This window comes from Schistocerca nitens, chromosome 2 (genome assembly GCF_023898315.1).
Source record: "Schistocerca nitens isolate TAMUIC-IGC-003100 chromosome 2, iqSchNite1.1, whole genome shotgun sequence".
Taxonomy (NCBI): Eukaryota; Metazoa; Arthropoda; class Insecta; order Orthoptera; family Acrididae; genus Schistocerca; species Schistocerca nitens.
The window spans coordinates 987,816,620-987,836,407 of record NC_064615.1 but is presented as its reverse complement, the minus strand read 5'-3'; the positions used below and the strand labels follow the sequence as shown (position 1 = coordinate 987,836,407).

At 38.4% G+C, this 19,788-nt stretch overlaps 1 protein-coding gene across 3 annotated transcripts in view; it reads right to left on the bottom strand.

The window, feature by feature from the left end:
* The window catches only part of LOC126234752 (uncharacterized), a 60,614-nt gene extending 51,915 nt beyond the window's left edge, over positions 1 to 8,699 (bottom strand). Inside the window, exon 1 of one of the 3 annotated variants that reach the window (XM_049943502.1) lies at positions 8,603 to 8,699. The gene's annotated coding sequence lies outside the window, so the exon portion shown is untranslated. Of the gene's footprint in view, positions 1 to 8,292; positions 8,551 to 8,602 lie in introns of those variants that run through there. The other 2 variants (XM_049943501.1, XM_049943500.1) reach the window with 2 other exon arrangements.
* Positions 8,700 to 19,788: the final 11,089 nt, after the last annotated feature.

Here is a 19,788-nt window from a genome sequence, read left to right as displayed (position 1 = left end):
CAAAGAAAGTAGGTGTTGACAGATGTGAAAATTACCGAACTATCAGTTTAACAAGCCACGGCTGCAAAATACTAACACGAATTCTTTACAGACGAATGGAAAACCTTGTAGAAGCCGACCTCAGGAAGATCAGTTTGGATTCTGTAGAAATGTCGGAACACGTGAGGCAATACTGACCCTACGACTTATCTTAGAAGCTAGATTAAGGAAAGGCAAACCTACGTTTCTAGCATTTGTACACTTACATAAAGCTTTTGACAATGTTGACTGGAATACTCTCATTCAAATTCTGAAGCTTGCAAGGGTAAAATACAGGGAGCGAAAGGCTATTTACAATTTGTACAGAAACCAATGGCAGCTATAAGAGTCGAGGGACATGAAAGAGAAGCAGTGGTTGTGAAGGGAGTGAGACAGGATTATAGCCTATCCCCGATGTTATTCAGTCTGTATATTGAGCAAGCAGTAAAGGAAACCATAGAAAAATTCAGAGTAGGAATTAAAATCCATGGAGAAGAAATAAAAACTTTGAGGTTCGCCGATGACATTGTAATTCTGTCAGAGACAGCAAAGGACCTGGAAGAGCAGCTGAACGGAATGGACAGTGTCTTGAAAGGAGGATATAAGATGAACATCAACATAAGCAAAACGAAGATACTGGACTGTAGTCGAATTTAATCGGGTGATGCTAAGGGAATTAGATCAGGAAATGAGACACTTAAAGTAGTAAAGGAGTTTTGCTATTTGGGGAGCAAAATAACTGAAGATGGTCGAAGTAGAGAGGATATAAAATGTAGACTGGCAATGGCAAGGAAAGCGTTTCTGAAGAAGAGAAATTTGTTAACATTGTGTATAGATTTAAGTGTCAGGAAGTCATTTCTGAAAGTATTTGTATGGAGAGTAGCCATGTGTGGAAGTGAAACATGAATAATAAGTACTTGAGACAAGAAGAGAATAGAAACTTTTGAAATGTGGTGCTACAAAAGAATGCTCAAGATTAGATGGGTGGATCACATAACTAATGAGGAGGTATTGAATAGAATTGGAGAGAAGAGCAATTTGTGGCACAACTTGACTAGAAGAAGGGATCAGTTGGTAGTGCATATTCTTTGGCATCAAGGGATCACCAATTTAGTATTGGAGGGCAACATGGAGGGTAAATATCATAGAGGGAGACCAAGAGATGAATACACTAAACAGATTCAGAAGGATGTAGGTTGCAGTAAGTACTGGGAGATGAAGAAGCTTGCACAGGATAGAGTAGCATGGAAAGCTGCATCAAATCAGTCTGTGGACTGAAGACCACAACAACAACATTGTCGCAGAAGAAGCTCAGTTGCACAGTCACCATGGTGTAGTGGACACTAGACTGTTGCATGGAGGGTCGTGAGTTCAAAACTCACCTGAACTGTAAAATTTTAATTTCTATATTCGGTTCGAGTAATTCTAGAAGTATCCACAAATGTCAAGAATCATTGTACTGGAAAGTTCTGTAACTGTATATATACCGTATGTGTTCTGGCTGGAGGCAGTTCACTCCGTGCTCTTGTATGTGCAAGTGCTGAATAAACCTCCATTAAGTGAAGTTAGTGTTCGTCATTCATCTAATTACACCTCCTTCTACGTGACAAATTGATGAGTGGGGACCGAAAGTAAATTTTGAAAATAATGAACAGTTATGAAGTGAAGGAAGAGTAGGAAACACAATAGCTGATGACCAGCACATCAAGCCATGTAAAAAATTTCACCAGAATATGGAACAGGTAACTGGGAGATACAGCAATGAGTAGTCCGTGTGGAAACAGCAATCCAGAAGCTAAACTTCCTGTTATGGTCTACAATAAGTTGGAAACTAAAAAAGATGTTTTACAGACGTATTGTAGAGCCTATAACAACTTACGAACGTGAGCGCTAGGAGTTTACTGGAAAAAATTGAAACAAACTAAAATCTGTAGAAATGGACTATCTCACAAGACTGTGTATAATACTTCAGTGGGACCAAGTAAGAAATATGATTAGAGAAATGTTCCAGTCCCAAGTAAACATCACAGACAGAATAGAGGAATGGCAGCTCGCCTGGTATGGATATACAGAGTGAATGGCAGATGGTCAAATAAGAACTTGATGTACCATTCTCAGGGAAGATGGAGAAGAGGAAGGTCAAAGGTTGCCAGATTATATAGGGTAAAGAAGGCCATGAGAAAAAGTGAAATAGAAGATGAACAGGGACCATAGGAAGACAGAAATCGATGGTGACACGTATGTGGGATGCTGTAACAGCAGTAGGAGATCCACAAGGGGGGAGAGAAAATACTGAGTACTATTTACTCCACATACTGTGATACAACACACACTGCTACTTGCCATACAGCCAACAGAATTTTTGAACTCCTGAGTCTTGATATTCAGATAATTTGCATGAAGCGTGGCTAATGAGATATATTTTTAATTTTCTTTTGAATTTGTAGGTGCTTACAATTTCTTGCTCTATGTTAGATGGGAAGTTGCTGAATATCTTACCACTCGAGAACATAAATCAATTATGAATATAGAACAAGGAGACAAAGGCAACATGAAAATTATTTTTTTGTCCTGTATTGTAACTGTATGTCAAAGTTCACCTGAAACTGATTTTTATTGACAGTAACAAAAAATATTAACACATTAAAAGATGAAAGCATAAAGCATGGTGTCTCTCCATTACTGGTATCTGTAAGGGGACTTAATTTGTTAAAATTCATTTGGGAAAAAAGGATTTTATTTGAAAATGTGACGAAAGAATCATGTAGAAATTGTTAATGTCTCCTTTACTACATATTTTAGCGGGTACTGCGACAGAGGTGTGGGATCTCATAAAACCGAAGACCAAAAACAATATCGAAATGATTGATTGCTATTCACTACATAGAGGTGATGTTGAGCTGCTGACAGACACAATGAAAAAGACTATTATATTTAAGATCTTACACAAAGTCCTTCTCCAAAGTGAAAAACAAGCAAATGTCCACGCAAGCACAACTTACATACTCTGTCTCTGGGCACTGAGGCCCAACTGTGATTGTGTCTGATGTAAGCAGCAATCAGCTAGGATTGGTGGTGAGGTAAAAGGACGCTTGAGGTGAGAAGGAGGACAAATATTAGGATGTATCTCCCATCCCTATAGGGATGGGAGAAGAAGCTAGTGCTGCCTGTCGAATCATGCATGGACATGGTGGGGACCAATAGAGCTGACTAGGTGCACCGTTGATGGGGGGGGGGGGGGCATGATGGGGATGGTAATAAGCGGGAAAAGATGTCTGTAGTACTGGAGTAGGAGTATGGAAAAGGATGGGTATGCAGAAGACAGGGACTAGCAAAGGTTTAGCTCTTAGGAGGTCATGGGAGCAAAGGATATTTTGTAGGGAGAGTTTCCACATGTGCAGTTGAGAAAGAGCTGGTGTTGGTAGAAGGAATTTAGATGACACAGGCTGTGAAGCAGTCAATAAAGTGGGTGGCGTGTTCGGAAACTGGGTGGTCCTCCTGTCTCTCAGCTACAGTTTGGTGGTGGCCATTCATGTAGACAGACAGCTTGTTAGTTATCATGCACATGTGGCTGCAGCTTAGTTGGCAGATCACATGACTGCTTCAACAGGTGGCCCTACCTTTGATGGGGTAAGAGATGCCTGTGGCAGTACTGGAGTACGTGGTAGTGGAAGGATGTATGGGGCAGGTCTTGCATCTAGGTCTACTGCAGTGATATGAGGCAAGAGATCTGGAGCAGGAATGGAATAATAACAGACAAGGATATTGCGTAAGTCTGACAGGTGGCACAACACTATTGTGGGAGGGGTGAGAAGGAGAGCTGGGAAGATATTCCTCATTTCAGGGCTCAATAACAGGTAGTTGAAACACAGGTGGAGAATGTGGTTCAGCTTCAGTATTGGGTGGTACTGAGTCAAGACAGGAGCGCTTCTTTGTGGCTGGATAGTGGATATGTGCGAAGTGGCAGGTTACTGGAGAGGCAAGGCAGGAGTTCTGCTTTGGAACAAGGTTGGGAAGGTAATTTAGGTCTGTAAATGCCTCCGTGAGACCCTTAGTACATTTGCAGAAAGACTGCTTGTCACTACAGACGCGATGACTACAGTTGGCTAGGGTGAATGGAAGGGACTTCTTGTCAAGGAATGGGTGGCAGCTGTTGAAGTGGATGTATTGTTGGTGGTTGGTAGGTTTGATGTGGACATAGGTACTGGTGTAGCCATCCCTAAGATGGAGGTCAACATTGCTGAGTTGAGGAGGACCAAGTAAAGCAAATGGGGGAGAAAGTGTTGAGATCCTGAAGGAATGTGGATAGGGTGTCCTTACCCTAAGTGCAGAACATGAAAATATCATTAAAAATATTAAACCAGGTGACAGGCTCGTCAGATGCTGGGAAAGGTAGTGTTCAGTAGCAGCTTAGGCTTAAGTTTGTTAGTGCAAACTGATGTGTCATCAACAGTGATGAGCAGGGTTCCAGGTGGAAAAGGAATGAAAACTATAGAGAGTCGATGGAGCAAACAGTTAGATGACTTTTATATAGGAGGGCAGGTTACATATGGTAGCCCTGGGAGAGCCAGCCATGACAAAACTCTTCCATCTGGTGAGGAAGATGTACGAGACAGGCGAAATACCCTCAGACATCAAGAAGAATATAATAATTCCAATCCCAAAGAAAGCAGGTGTTGACAGGTGAGAAAATTACCAAACTATCAGTTTAATATGTCATGGTTGCAAAATACTAACACGAATTCTTTACAGACGAATGGAAAATCTTGAAGAAGCTGACCTTGGGGAAGATCAGTTTGGATTCCATAGAAATGTAGGAACACACAAGGCAATACTGACCTCATGGCTTATCTTAGAAGATACATTAAAGAAAGGCAAACCTACGTTTCTAGCATTAGTCAACTTAGAAAAAGCTTTTGGCAATACAGACTGGAATACTCTCTTTTCAATTCCAAAGGTGGCATTGGTAAAATACAGGGAGGGAAAGGCTATTTACAATTTGTACAGAAACCAGATGACAGTTATAAGGGTTGAAGGGCACAAAATGGAAGCAGTGGCTGAGAAGGGATTGAGACAGGGCTGTAGCCTACCCCTGATGTGATTCAATCTGTATATTGAGCAAGAAGTAAAGGAAACAAAAGAAAAATTTGGAGTATGAATTAAAACCCATGAAGAAGAAATAAAAACTTTGAGGTTTGCCAATGACATTATAATTCTGTCAGAGACAGCAAAGGAATTGGAAAAGCAGCTGAATAGAACAGACAGCGTCTTGAAAGGAGTATAAAAGATAAGCAAAATAAGGATAATGGAATGTAATCTAAGTAAATCAGGTGATGCTGATGGAATAAGATTAGGAAGCTGAGGGAATAAGATTAGGAAATGAGACACTTAAACTAGTAAATGAGTTCTGCTATTTAGGGAGCAAAATAACAGATGATGGTTAAAGCAGAGAGGATATAAAACACAGACTGGTGATAGCAAGGAATATGTTTCTGAAGAAGAGAAATCTGTTAACATCAACAATAGATATGAGTTTCAGGAAATCTTTTCTGAAATTATTTTTATGGAGAGTAGCCATGTATGGAAGTGAAACATGGACGATAAACAGTGCAGACAAAAAGAGAATAGAAGCCTTCAAAATGTGGTGCTACTGAAGAATGCTGAAGATCAGATGGGTAGATCATGTAACTAATGTGGAGGTACTGAACAGAATTGGGGAGAAGAGGAATTTTTTGCATAACTTGGCTAGAAGAAGGGATCAATGGTAGGAGATGTTCTGAGGTATCAAGGGCTCACCGAATTTACTATTGGAGGGAACTGTGGAGGGTAAAAATCGTAGAGGGAGACCAAAAGATGAATACACTAAGCAGATTCAGAAGGATGTAGGGTGCAGTCGTTATTCGGAGATGAAGAAGCTTGCATAGGATAGAGTAGAGATAATATGTTGAAGGTGTTGGTATATGAGAGCAGATATTCTCTCTGTGGGGACATAGTATATTGGGGAGGAATATCCTCCTTACCATCCTCATCACACCTCCCATAGTGGTATTCTGCCACCCACCAAACCTATGCAGTATCCTTGTCTGTTCCTACTCCACCATGTTCCCAATCCCTTGCCTCATATCACTGCAGTATAGCTAACTGTCCCATATATCCTCTCATTACTACCTACTACAGTCCTTTCACAGAAATCATCTTACCCCATCACATACAGGGCCATCTGTGGAAGCAGCCATGTGATCTAAAATGTCCTTTTTCCCATAACCCCCCTGGCACGAAATTTCACTAGTCCCTGTCTTGCACACAATGCCTTCTCTGCTACCATTCCAGAACTATATGTCTTCTATCTCACCAGTGCACTTACAAAACCTTTTTCCTTCCCTGTTTCTCCTCTCTCCTTCTTTTGTACTCCTCTGCTCTTCCTCCCCCCCCCCCCCATAGCACAGCCTCCCAACACTGACCCTAGCAGCTGTATCCTGTACCCTCATCACTCATCCCAGCAGACTGTTTCTGTATTGTTGTTATTCAATCCTGGATAATAATGTTTAAAGTGACATTATACAGTCTCAAAACACAAGAAACAACAAAACTAATGAGGTGCCTCTCACAAACACTATAAAATATTGAAAAAGGTGTTCAATATCCTGGCATGAAAATACTACAAGCACTGTGATGAAACAAAATCATCATCATCATGACCGATGTTATACTATATGGCTTTTCCTGTAAAAATGACTACGCTACCTATTTCTATTCAAGAATTCTTCTATGGCAGAAAAAGTGTTTGTAACAAGATACATTTTTAATCAACCCGTGAAAATATTTCTGCTATCTCTTAAGACATTTTCTTTCCATGTGCATATTGATAAATGGTTTTATAGCTGAACATTTATCCCTTTCTGTGCCAAAATTTGGTTTATTAAAGGGTAATGCAGATCATTTTTCCTTCTAGAGTTGTACTTGTGAATATACCTGCTACTCTCACACTCAGATGGATTGTTGACAAAGAAGTTAAATATAGTAAGAAAATAAAAGTAATGTGAAGCTGTGGCTAACATTCCAGCTGCTTAAAGAGATGCCTATAAGGTGTACATGTGTGAACACCACAAGTAATTCTAATTACTTTATTTTTTACAATGAATATTTTTTGTCTACGTGTGGAGTTATGGCAGAATATAGTCCCCTATGACACTCGCAAATGAAGGTATGCCAAATATCTTAACTTACTGAGTTCTATATGCCATGAAGCTGGTAATTATTCTTATGCCAAAACGAGACAAAATAAAAGGTTTTAACATGTCTAGTATAGGTCTTGTCACTTTAATTTTCCATCAATATAAGAACATTGAACTTTCTACCCTGTTATCATCTTTTGTTCGTATAGTTCATTAAGAGGAGGTGAGTTTCCTTCTTCACATTACATAACTAGTATTTTCATAAGTAGCCCATTTGAGAAAAATCAATCTGCAGCTTCTACAAAAACATCGTTTATTGTTTTCCCTGGTAATGATTTGTTGCCTGGCCTCACAATACTGTTTGTATCCTCTGCAAACAGCGATATTTCTGCCTCCTGCCCAAAATAAAATTGTATATTATTAATATAAAACAAGAACAGTAATGGGCCAACAATCAAAATGTATGAAGTACCCACTGCAATTTCTCCCCAGGAGGATCATTTGTACGATAAATTGCAGATGACATGGGGTCTGTATTAATACTTGAATTATTTAAGCAGGCTATGATAACTTTCTGCATGCTGTTTCTCGAACTAAATGAGGCATATGGTGCACTACGTATTCCATAAAAACTTAACTTCTCTAGCCGAATATTATGAGGACACAAGTCACAGAAGTTTCAAACCAATGACATTTTATCGTTTACAGAATCTACCATTTACTCAGTAGGGTGATCCTTTTGAAATACATGCTGTAACTGACCTAGTAACACTGAAAAATATCGAATAATACGATAATATAGCACAAATACTACAAACAGTAAGCTGAAGTTGTAGGGCTCACGTTTTCATCCTGTGACTAATGAGTTTTATGTATCGCATTAACAGAAAGTGAAATGATACTTTACACGACTTTCTGTTATGGTACTCTGCGTAATTATTGTAAAAATGTATTTTACAAGACAAAATCAAAAATTCAAACTCTAAGAATTCTGCTAAACAATGTGTCTGGTTTTCAGAGATAATTGTACATGGCCTCAATATAATAAACAAATACAGAGATACGTGATCTTACATCTTGGCTAGGGACAAAAACTTACTAGCACTGATGCTGACTGTATCGGCGCTGCTACTAACACAGGTTATTTTTCTTTTCTTAAGTGACGTAATTAAGACAAATTGATCTGAACAGTTCACAACAGAACCAACTATCAAATATCACTATATATTACTCGACAGTTAAGAATATTATCACTACCGAATTTGCAAACAATCAATTATAACAACATTGTAAACACACTCTCTCTTGCAGACGCCGTCAACACAAGCGCTTGTCATTTCTAAGACTATGAAAAGATATGTCTGCACGCTGTGAATGTCTCCAGTGTATGCTCTTATAAAACAAAGTACCTGGAATACCCTTCATAAAGGTCACGGCCATGTTTAGCAGATCTATGATCAACTAAGTAGTATGATCTCTGCAAGGAGTAGACATTTTGTGACGCACTGAGCGTACATTGACCAATCACGTCAGTTGCTAGTTGGTATCGCGGCTGTGTAAGTCGTGGCTCGCCATATTGTGTGGATTTGGATGTTTATGTTCCGTAGTGTCGCTGTGTTTTCCTTGCCAATTCGTTATCTACCGGGAGTACGCTATTAAAAGTGAAAGTGTGTCATTACAGTTCTGAAAATCGTATGAAGAAAAGTTTTTCAATAGTTGTGCTTCTCACTTCATTGTTTTGAGGTTGGCACACCAGGCGTGATTTAAAAGTGCAAGTTGACGGGAATACTGGCAGCAGACGACTTATTTGTTTCGACAAGAATGCCTGTTCGTAAACAAGGTGGTAAGATCAAATTACTTAGAGCTAGGTGTTTGTGAGTCTTTTGCTTATAGTTTCTGCAGTACCGTAGCTAGGGAGTGGCCTGTAGCGTCTCTCTTTCAGTTTGACGTAGAATCACCATCTGTTACTACACCATATGGGATTTTGCGTCCAGTGTTTTAAATGTTTCAGATGGTACATAGAAATTACAGATTTCGTTTTGCTGTTACCTGATTTGATGACCTTTGGTTCTTGTCTGAAATAGTCAACAGCCATGTGAAGTACAGGTTAAGGACGCCGCGAACACCGTTGTCAGACCCAGATGACACCGCCACCCCTCTAAGGTTTATGACAGTACTTTTGACCACTTAGCCTATTAGTAGAAACTTGTGATTATCTCTTTGCCTTTATTAGACTACACCGGTAAACTACTTGTTCTATGAAAACATAAACAGAGGTTTGTTATAATGCTTCACATGGTGTTTGTTCAGTACTTCTCGCAAGTTCTCCCTCAGTATTTACCCATAGTAAGTTAATTTATGACTGTTACAGGCGTAGCTTGTTATTGTTACTGCATATCAGTTAAATAGAGCGTGAACTCTTAAACATGCGTCCCTGAAACCCATGGGATGCCAATTGTACGAACCAGAAGCTGCACGATTTGTTTTGCTGGGAATAGCGTTAGGTTTAGTCGCGGTTGTTATCAGTCTATGCGTGATGTCTACGACTAGCTTCACGTTCTAAAATTGAATGATGCATGAAGTTCACTGATTGACATCGTGTTTGTGTCAGGCGTGCAACGAACTTAGTGTTTGGAAAGAGATATTGCAGCTATTAATTGTGAACTAGTTACAGAGGAGCTGCTCTAGTGAGTTGCTGTATATCTTAACGTGGGTGAACTGGGTTAAACACGGAATTTCAAAGTTGTTGGTGTCTGCAAGACGTGTGAAAAAATTTGAAGTGTTTACAAATCCATCGAATGCCTTGTTCTTTATGTAAATGTGCAGCAAATATCTCTAACTGTAAAACTGAAATTTTTGTGGACATATGACGCGCACTCGTGAGCAATTCTTACTGTGAACAGGGCTGCCGACTCTGTTACACCTACCTTGTTTTGCACACTGCAGTTTGTGATCTTCTATTGCCATTGCTGATACTGTGTTCTGACAGTTGCCCATCATAAAATATGCGATTAATTTTTTCAGAGCTCTGTAATTATACGTTATGCCTTCTCTTAAATACGTTGCCATCTGTTTAGTGTCTCATTAATGTGAGACTAGTGGTACCAGTATTATATCATAACAAGTGCCATGGGTAATCAGCTTCCTTGAAAATTCATTCACAGACATGCTATTGAAATAGTTCGTCCTCCGACAAGTTTCTTCTTCAGTTCACTGCTCTAGTTAGGCCTATGTCATTTTCTTATATATCTGTTAGAAGTTTTCAGAAGATAGGAATAATTTTTAATTTTTGCCTTTCATTGTGTTTACCAGTCCACTTCCTCGTATAGTATGACAGGAGTTGAAGAACCTTTAGTCAAAGGTTAAATGTCAGTGGTCTTTCATCCTGACAATATTCCAGAATTGTCACTTACTTGGACAGTGCACTACTCTTCAAACAAGGTGCATTTCCACTCTAGAGTCAGTTTGTGCCTGTTGAAAGTTCACCTTTAATCATTGCACATTGAGCACTTACGTCATCACTACTTATATCTTGTAGGCAGTTCCTAGTGTATGATTCTTGTTACTGCCTTGACAGGCCAGTAATGAGTCATGTGCGGCCCCTGTTGTTTGTAAGTTGTTTGTTTTAACAAAGTAGACCATATTTATAATACATTTGACTTGTGTTCTGAATAGTGTCATGGACCGTAATCTTGTTTTTGGGTGTTGAATACCTTTGTAAACTATTGCACTGTTATCAGAATCATTTTTTAATGATCAATGACACAATCACTTATGCAGATTTTCTTTTTTCTAACTGTCATCCAACAGCCATAGTGTTACGTTTCAGAGGTAGCCTGGATATGTGACAAATCACAACTTTTTATAATGGCTACATTGATTTGGTTTATAGCACATAGTTGAAGACACAACACACGCGGAAAATGCACTCCATAATTAAAATTGCAAAGCATCCACAAGTTGCATGTAAGTTTTCCTTTATTTTGAAAAGTTTCACTCAAAGAGCGTGAGCGTCTTCTGAAATTACGTAACTGAGGGCCACTCATTACAAATAATAACTGCGTATAGTGTTGCCGTCATACATAAAATATAGACAGCCCAATATTTGAAAAGAGTGGCCCTTGGCTACTTAACTTCTGAAGATGGTCGCATTGGTCAAATGAAATTTGTTAAAATAAAGATGAAGTTGTATGTGGCTTGTGGATGCTCTGTAGTTTTAATTTATAATGGTTGCTTTTCCCCTACAGGCAGTGCTCATGATTGTTCAATCCATAATTCGTAATGTCTGGTTTTTAATGCATTTACGAGATATGTCTCAAGTATTTAGATAGAGTTGTGACACTACTTCAGATTCAAATCTTACAGTGGGAGCAATTGTTAAATTAATCAAATACTCAACTTTTAGATTATTTCTTAAGCATTACCCTCAGTTGGCAGTTAACAGTAGTCAAACCTTTTAGTACTGTACTTGCAAATACATTTTTTACAGAATTTTTCTTTCTTTTGCCTGAACCATGCATTATAAGAAATATTGTAGTTTCCCATATAGTGTGTGCTAATAAATATTCTGAAGACCTTGTGAGTGCATGAATTAACAGTTACCCTATAGCCCTACAGCCTAGCATACATAACTACTTCTCATTCATTTTATTACATCTGGTTGCATCTGATGTGGAATGTGTGTTCACAAATATTAACGTTAATTATTCATATAAAATAAGCACGTTTTCCCAGGATACACACATTTTCTCTAGTGCTTGACACTACATAGGTGAACACTTTTCTACTGACTATATTACAGCTTTAATTCAGTAGCATATCTGTCTAAAGTACATTGCTTTAGTTATCTTCCTTACGATGTATCTTCCACACAAAGAGCTTTTCCTCCGTATGTCATACAATATTATTTACTTAATAATTCTGCTTTGTTGTGTTCGAACCAATAGTATGACTGTATCCCCAATTGGAATATTTGTGTTTATATGTGAGGTTTCATATTACGTAAATAGCAGTTTGGTAGAAAATAAAAATAGTGGCAACAATAACAATATTTGATGTGATATTCACAAAATACCTTGTAGATACAATTTGCAAAATGGCATGTACAGATCAGTGATAATAGTAACAAATTTCACTTGTTATATACTGGTAGCGAATATCTGACTTTTTATTTGTAATTTTGTTCACTACAGTGGAGCTTCTCATAGATGAATAAACCATACTGTATTGTTGTAATTATTTTTATTTGTCGGTAGCAATGAAGCATGTTCTTGAGTTTTGTAGAGTATTTTATACCAGTTTTTTTTTTTTTTTTTTGTACTGTACCATATATCCAGTCATTGTAATTGCTTGTGTTTTGTATTGATGTTTCTACCCAAATAAATGTTAATGAAACCATTTAATTTTTAGTTAATTTAGCCTTTCCCTAACATTCCATTGTCCTGCATAAATGATATTAATAAATCTTTTTGATTGTTTTCATTGTTTTGCATGGCTCTCACAACTTTGACAAGCCACAGGGGTTGAGTGTTTTCCTGCCACAAATGTGTAATGAAACTGTTTACAAGAACAACATTCACATGCATCAGTGGTGACAGGAAGCAGTACCAAGGGATTCACATACATTTAGTTTTTTAGTGTTCATTTGTAACCTAGGAAATTTCCTTACTACCTGGCATTTCTGTTTTCTTAAAGAAACCTCTCTTTCTTAACCTAAATAGATTGTCCATTAAGAAGAGCCAATTAAACTGTGTTATCATGGAGTATTATCAGATTAAGCAATTGGTAGTTTTCTATATTTTGTCAAAATTATCTGCAGTGACGAATGCTTTCTTTGGTAAATCAACTGACATTGGAGCTGTCATGTTTCTTACTCTTTTCTTAGTCTATTTCCTGTTTTAGTATTTTATTGATAATACATCAGACTTGGCATCAGTTTTAGCATCTTTCCCTTTGTTTTGCTATTCTACACTGATACTACATGATACCTGCTTGTCTTTTGCTAGCTTCTCTTTCAGTCTTCTTCCAGCATGCCTTAAGAGATTAAATTGTGTGAAAAAATGTATTTGCAAGTATATGGTAAACTGAATAAACATTACTCACAAACTGCAGGCCATTATTTTTCCTGTACCTGAGAGGTAAGTTATATTTTTGATTTGGAATTTGGCACTGGGGAAGAATTTTCAGAATGTCACAGACCTAAAAAATAGCTTTCCAGTCACAATGCACACTAACAAGAAACATATGGCAGAAATTTCTCATCAGAAAAGCTTCCATCAACTTCTTGTTTACAGATTCTGACCTAGTCTACGATGTTATTTAGTCACCAAAAATTGATCCATCAGGTCATAGTACTTGTATTATAAATTTATTTTGGTATGCTTACCATTCAGCCTATAACTCATCACAGCAGGCCGAAGCTCATTTTGTTCCTCTTAGTACTTCCATCTAAGAAACTTCAACATTAGTTCTTTTTGTGAGTGTTTCTTTTTTAATGTTCCTTATAAGTTTTTGCCCTGTTATGTGGCAATAACTTTCTTTACAGTAGTGTGACAGTCTCTTTTTCTTTTTTACTTAAAACTGATTCAGATATATGTCTAATGTGTTTTTTTACAAAATTAATTGAAATTTTGTAGTAGTTTCATAAGAAACTTTCCACTAATCCTGTTGATGTCAAAGATCTGCAGGGATCACCACCTAATTGTTAGTGATAGAAACCAGTTTGTATCAGCTGCTTAGTATATGGCATTTAATATGTTGAGTTTGGTAGAAAATCATTTCTGCCCAAATTTGTTTAAAAATGTATTTGTGAACAGATATTTAGCTAAGTGGATTCTCTGACAACTAGCCATGAACACGTTTTAGTGGTACTGTAGTAGTGTTACAGCATATGGGCAAATTCTCTCTTGTGCCAGATAATCTCGTTTTTCTTGTTTCAATTTTTTTCATGGGAATTATGTTAGTTTAAAATACTTTCTCAATTGTTTTGGGAAAACTCTTTGGCCCTTTCACAAGTAAAGTTTTTCTATCCGTTGCTCAATTGCACGTAAAAAGTGATTCTCATTGGATTTGCACCACATTTTGATTTTTGTTGTCAAGTAAACTTGCCTGCCTTTCATGCTTAAAATCTTGCATTAGGAGACATAAGAGCATGTATGAAATTGCATTATTGGCTGGGGGGAGCAAAACAACATGGCAAGGTGTACTATGTGTGATACAGTTCATTTGACAGATTAAAAAGCTTTACTGGGTAAGGTTGGTATTGCTTTTGCTTCACCATATCCTTGGGAATAAATGATATTTACCGAGGAAGCATGGTGTCGCTCAAAGAGTTGTCGAGAGATCGTAGTATATCTTGGCAATAGATCACATAATTGTAGTATTCCTGGTCCTTGCTAAAACCAATCTCTGTTTATTGAGAAAATTGTAATTCCACTAGCGACTATAGAGGCCCTACTTGTGGCTACCGTTAGTCAGAGTAATATGAAATTGTGGAGCATGGTCAGTTTCACTGTAAATTAGTTTGTCAGATACCCCCACCCCCCTCTACTTCGCCTTTCTCTAGTGTATATGAGTAATACCAGGTTAAGATTGTTTCATTCACTTTCCCTTAAATTAAGCATTGTGATATTTGTGTACAAGGATGTCTACAAGGAACTATCACACTTGTTGACTACTCGTTTTTCGACTAAAACCATTGTGTCTGTGGAGGTCACTCCACGTGGACTATTTTTTATTACGAAAATTTGGTTTGTCAGATGTCACTACAAGTTAGGAAGTTATCGTCTTTCAAAACCAGCATTTGTGACCAAGTCTTAAAATAAGTGCCCTTTGACATGTATTGACAAAACCATTTCATTTTGTACTATTTATTTGCCAATGATTTTTAGCGTAATAGTATAATGCTTCGCATAACACGATTTCTGATCGCGAACTTTTGTTTACTGTGCCAAAACAACAGAAATAGCTTCCGTAACAAGCAGTTATTGGAAATGTCTTCATTGCGTATTGTTTTTACTAAATTGCCATTATCGTAAGTATTTTTCATATAGAGCAGGGCCGGCCAAACGCTGCACAGTGTACAGACGTGCGGAAGTGCTGCACATGTGCGCACGTGTGTGACAGCGAGCGACAGCATCTGTTATTCGACATGTGTCCTAAATGAACGGCGGCGGCTCCACCTCCCTGGTTATGTGGTACAAGCAAGAGCGCAACATACACAATCTCGTTTACCCCTGGTGACCGTAACTTTAACAGAGAAGTACTGAGAAATGGCAGGTACTGTGAAACAGCAAAGAACGGAAGATCTATGTTCTCAGTCGTTTCGATCAAGCATCAGTGATGAAAATCTCCCGCAACTGCTTGCGTTTGTCAATGAGCCGTGCTTTTGAGCCCGATATTAACTATATCATTTCTCATGACCAGTGATAAACGTGTTTGGATTTATTCCTTTCATAATTAAAAATTATTGTTTACTAACTGTGCATTATTGCCTCATTCTGCTCCATGTTACATTATTATCAGGAAAATGGGTCATTAAACCGATTGTTGTATACTTACATTTAGGGTTTTTTTTTTAAATGTGTGAAGGGCTACGCTCAGCTGAAGTCGATAAAACATAACATTCATCTAATTGTCGGTTATTATGCAGATTTCAGACGGAACTGATGAAACATATAGCAATAATGGTACGAGAGGTCTGCGGTTGTCATTCTGTTCAGAGGTCAGTGAGACAGAAATTATGTGGGTGTAACTGAGGGCACCGAGAATTAGTTAGGGGAAACCTTGCATTGGTTTAATGTTATTTGAAACCATGACTAAGGTTCGTTGGAAGTCGCTAAGTGCTCTCTTTCTTAAATACTAGATCAAAAACATTACGCGTATTTACGTGCCGTCAGTCAAGCTGCCTTAATAAAAACCCACGGTTGTTAACTGTATGACTTGTCTTACTGGGTTAAACTGTTAACATAAAAGTAGACGTCTCAATGAGTAGACTATGAGAGTATTTTAAATGTTTAATACGCGAAATACCTTCCCACGGTTGGCTTGCAAGCTGTGGAAAGAGCACTAGAATGCGCCGGTACAGAGTACCTCAAAAAGTGGATAAAGCGACATCTGTGCGTACAAACATGCCCTACATGAACGCTGACGGCTGCGGTGTGCACGCTGTGAACAAGAAGTTGCACATGTGCAGGAGCACCGCACGCATGCAGAATTTCTGGCCGGCCCTGATATAGAGTGAGTCAGAATTAACATTGGCCAAGGCATGATGTATTTAAATATATTAACGCGCACGTGAAGGTGAATGATTATTCACGATATCGTCGAACGCATATATTCTCCTACTGTACAATTGTTGTCCTGTGTACAATCACGGCTGTTATTTAGGTAAGTAGCACAAATGTAATACTTCATTCTTCAGTATATTATAAACTTTGCCAATAAATTTCACCTGAAATACAAAATGGAGATAAGTGAGTGCGCGGTAGTAGCAGGTAGTAGACTCAGTTATGTCGATTTGAGCCTGAGGTGTATGCTACCCGGAGAGCCAGTGTGTTCACCGTGACATGAGTATAAATGTAATATCACAGGCTCAACTATCTTGAATGAACTCGGCAGACTCACAGTTCTTCTTCCGAAAGACTGCAAAAAGTGGGCGAAGGCATCAGATTGTTGTCGAAGCTTGTATGTACATTATAAATTAAAGAGTCTTTTATCTCGTGGTAGTATGGTCAACCATATTACTTTTCCGCTACATATTAACATGTAGGGCTTAGAGAAGACGAGAAATAAAAACAAACAGTTTCCTGTCAACATTTTGCGTTCAGCGTTTAACGTTTCACTTTGTTACGGAGATCTAAGACGCTAAGAGAAAGTCAGACAAATTTCTCTCTGAGCGTCGCAAGGATATCGTGGAATTTGTAGAGTTAATTCTTATGGAAAGAGCTCACGGATCTGTTTGTCGCTGTTAATTTGAGGGCAGTGTTAATTGTCGGGGAAGCGTAGAGGAAACAGATGAGTTCGCGCTCTTTTCCACGAATCGAATTACACTGATTATGTTCGTGCTCAGCTCGCTCTGATTCGTTACTTTATCTCATTAATTTCACTATCCGTGTTCCTGGGTAGATGATGTTCCTAATCAGTCTCCACTTTCGCAAGGACATTATTATTATTATTATTATCATCATCATTATTATCATTATTATTTATATAGACTCAAAGGTTGACAATCGTGCAGTAGTGACAGACCAGATGTCTGCACCGTGCAACGCTATCTTCAGTCAGCTGTTTGTTTACTTACAGTAAATTACTCTCGTATTTGTCTCTGTTGCATTCTTGGGCACCACATCTCCCTTCTTGTCTCTTTTCATTGTGAAAACATTGGTATGTAAAAAGAACAACTGCCGTATAAATAATGGATGACAACGCATATTGTCCGTGTAGGGAAAACTTCGCATATGTACGTGTCCTATTTCGCCTCGATTCAAACGACATGCGCACGGAAAATTTCAAGCTTAATTACACCGTCGTTAGTATGTTTTCCATTGGTTGCTAGCTATCATTTATGTCCGAATGACGTGCAAGTGGGCATAAAAATTACCTTTGACCGGCGGGATGAACCAAATTATCACATCGTAAAATGTTCTCGTTCATCTAATTCTTTCAGAAAAAGCTTCAGCAATGAATGGCTTGTGTTATATAACTTCATTGCGAGCACTGATACTTGAAATGTCAATAATATATCAAACTATGTGAGCTGCATGGGAAACTACAGCGGTAAGACTGGCAAAACTAGTAACAGGCGACTTACATACCAGTTTGAACAATTTATTTCGCATTTCAAAACAAAACGTCTTAGTGATTATCCCTGAAATAGTTACTTAAGGGAGTTTCTTAGTCGCTATTTGAAGGTCAATTAACTTTCAATGCGCCATTTGTATTTTATTGTATAAAATGTTGTTTACACAACTGTAATAATCCTGCTCGTCTTATTCGGAAACGTCATATGCGCCAGATTCCAGGAGAGCGGATGTTGTGTTTCCAAATTTGTATTTTTTGCGTTATCGGTGTTCTACATTTCAATTTCTAGTTGTTTTTTTAGGAGCTACACGTAAAATAGTCAATCATTTCTTTTGTTCAGATGTTATGCTTCTCAGTTGTGCTAATGATTTCGTTCCTCGAAGTTTTATTAAAATAATCATTTGACGACGAGTTCCACAACACGTCCTTTTTCCGATAATCTTCAATAAACCACAGAGTATACTGTTCAGAATCAGTGGACATCATTTTCGCCGACACGCAAAAGCAACACAGAGCGCAAACAACACACACGTGAGCACCAAGTGATTACAAGTGCCTGACGCCTCCTTCCCACCGAAGGCTTTTACTCACGGCTTCCATTTCCAGGAAATTACGCATGTACAGGTGCGTTGTTGGAAACGTATACGCAATCGCAAAGTTGGGCAGATAAAAAGCATCGTGTGGACGCACATTTACAGAGCGTTGTTCTCCGTCTCTATAGCTGAGGTCGTCAGAGCAAGCTGGCGCAATGACGATAGACCTGGATGTAGCCTGTTCAAATCTATTAACAAGTGGTAGAGGGAATCACAACGAGTTGACAGGGTTTCTAATGATGTCAGTGTCTGTATTGTACAGCAACAGTACACTATTTATTTATAAGGCACCAACATTTGAAGGTAGATAAGAAGCAGGTAAGTTCCTTATATTTTAACAATTTTCATATCACTTGCCTCTGCCGCGAAAAGCGAAGCGTAACCAAAAGAACCACTCCTTTAAGCGAGAAATGGAAAATTGGATCCCAACGACTGTCGTGTAATTTTGTTATAAACACGGATTTCGTGCATTAAATTCTTGTGCGTAATGGATACTTTGTGACCTCTTTAAATTGTTTTCAGTTTCCATTTCATGAACAGCTCAAGAGTATTCTTACTTTCTTGAGAATACAATGCGATCCTTCGTACATTAGGAAGGAGTCAGACGTCTAGCTAGTAGCGTGTAACACCTCCTTTCGCCATAATGACGGAAATGCACTCCACAAGACACGGAACTATCCTTACACATGACCTCTAAATGGGTCCCCCAGTCCATGGGAATTGGGTGTAAGACACGTAATTATTGCTCTGTGGCATCGCCAACGTATTTGGTAATAAAGACGTCCGTTACGTGAACTGGTTAACACACAAGCATATCCAGAGCACTTAACGCCCTGCCGTTTTCTCCGTCCAAAGGGCCCCGAGTCGTGGTGGAAATATCAGAGAGCTAGTGTAATCGGTGAAGAATATAAACACGGGTCATTATATAGAGACTACCATCTTCTAGCAAGGCGTCAGTCGCAGATGTTACAAAAACTATGCAGTGTGATTCCGCTACCCCTAACTGGGGGTTTGTGGAGCCCGCAATACCTTCAAATACCACTCTTGATATTCATAATCTGTCACTCGCTACGAGCAAAGTATTAACCATACGGAAAAATGAACAGTATCTTTTTGTAGGAAATTTAATGTAGTTAAATTTTGCACTGGATAACGTTTTCGCTACAGACTGTAGTTTCAAATTATGTAAGAAAAAAAAATGT